The following is a 2005-nucleotide window of genomic DNA, read 5'->3' on the forward strand; positions in this document are numbered from 1 at the left end:
TATATATACACATCAAAATACACAGATGCATACATAGAGATAATCTATGTATATGGGTATATATTTGCAAGACAAAAATATGTACATGAATACAAATTTATACACATACACACGCAGTTAGCTCGTGCACGGAAAAACTTATGCGCTGGTAACAAAAATTGATTCTTAACCTATGAAGTAGAGGGGGAAGGGTTACACGTCGATAATAACGTTAGCAATATAGAAAGAGAGAAAGTGTGGCTATCGTGAGGTAGGAAAGGAAGAAAGAAAAAAGAAAGAAAGGAAGAAAAGAGAGAAAGGAGGATGGGAAGAAAGAAATAGAGAAAGAAAGGGAGAAGGAAAACGAACTTACACAAAATTAGGCTGTGTATGTATGTGTATACACAGATTTATATTAGCATCCCGTATATAGATATATATGGGGATATATACGGAAATACTCACACACATAACTGTATATATGTGTATGCACACATTCAAGTATTTGTGAGCGTGAACCTGAGCGCACATTTCCATATATAACATAGAGGCACACACGCGAATAAATGCATGTATGTGTAAATAAATATAAGCATACACTCTTACTCATGTATACACAAAAACGCACACACACGAAATCATAACTGTATATGCACAAGTCACAAGTGTAAACCTAGGCTCTGTACGTAAGCATAGACGCACACATACAAATACGTGAACGTTGTTACAATACAGACATCCACATAAGAAAACATTTAGGTCTCAGCGTATACATGTAGACAACTCTTTAAGAAATTGGTGGGTGTATAAAATTTAAAATCGGGCGAAAATCCATGCATAATAGAATTCCATATGACGAACCGTCCATAAAAACGGTAAAATCTGTATACAAAATGTTTTAAAATAAATACAAATAGAATAGAACAAAGTAAAACAAGGAAAAAGAAAAGAAAACTATGCATATAACAGTCGAAGGTTTTCTTAAAATGACGCAGGGGTCTATACAATATTCTTACATTAAATAAATAATTTATAATGCGGTACCAATCCCATAGTAAGATTGCACAATGGTTACAAGGAGTCAAACATTATCAAAAAAATATATCTACACTACTCATATGGTATGTTGTTTGCCGACATTTTAAATTTGGACGCATGTCTATGTGAATTTAAAAGTTCGCGTCTTTGGTTCAGAGCCTTCTTATCTTGGAATAAGATATGCAACTTTTCCAACAGACACAATTCACATTTCATTGGTCTTTTATGGACACCGTGCCTGTAAGGCGATGCCCTACCTAAAATCCTGTGTATTTTGATGTATATATATATATGTTGTGGATAGTCTAGTATGCGTATATACTATTGTAATTTTATTTTATTTTTAATGCAACGTATATTTTATTTTATTTCATAAAGACGTTTACAAGCGTCTAATTTCGAATTGCATCACTGACACACAAAAAAGACAACACAAATTTATACAAAGAGGTGAATTTAGAGGCAAGAAAAATAGCTAACAATCTTAAGATTAGTGATAGAATAGAATACCTTTCCGTCCGTCCTGCTTTTATTACCCTAAAAGACCATAAAGCCAATTTTAATAGAAACCCCAGATGTAGATTGATTAATCCCGCAAAAACCGAAATAGGGATCATTAGCAAATATATTTTAGATCGAATTTAACTAAGTTAGATAGTGATTTAAATTTACGGATTTGGAAGAATAATAAGTCAGTAATAGATTGACTTAAAGGGATTAGCAATAAGCATAGCTGCAAATTTACGCAGTTCGATATTGTTAATTTTTACCCATCAGTATCCAGACCTTTGCTCCTGAAAGCATTAGAATTCGCCAAGCAGTTTGTCAACATCGACAGCTCGGAAATAGATATTATCATGCATACAAGAAAATCACTTCTTTTTTATGAGGAATCCACCTGGATTAAAAAGAGTGAAGATTCTCTTTTCGATGTACCGATGGGGGCATACGACGAGGCTGAATTGTGTACGCTTATAGGAGCTTACAT

Source organism: Octopus bimaculoides, unplaced genomic scaffold (assembly GCF_001194135.2).
Source record: "Octopus bimaculoides isolate UCB-OBI-ISO-001 unplaced genomic scaffold, ASM119413v2 Scaffold_18442, whole genome shotgun sequence".
Taxonomy (NCBI): Eukaryota; Metazoa; Mollusca; class Cephalopoda; order Octopoda; family Octopodidae; genus Octopus; species Octopus bimaculoides.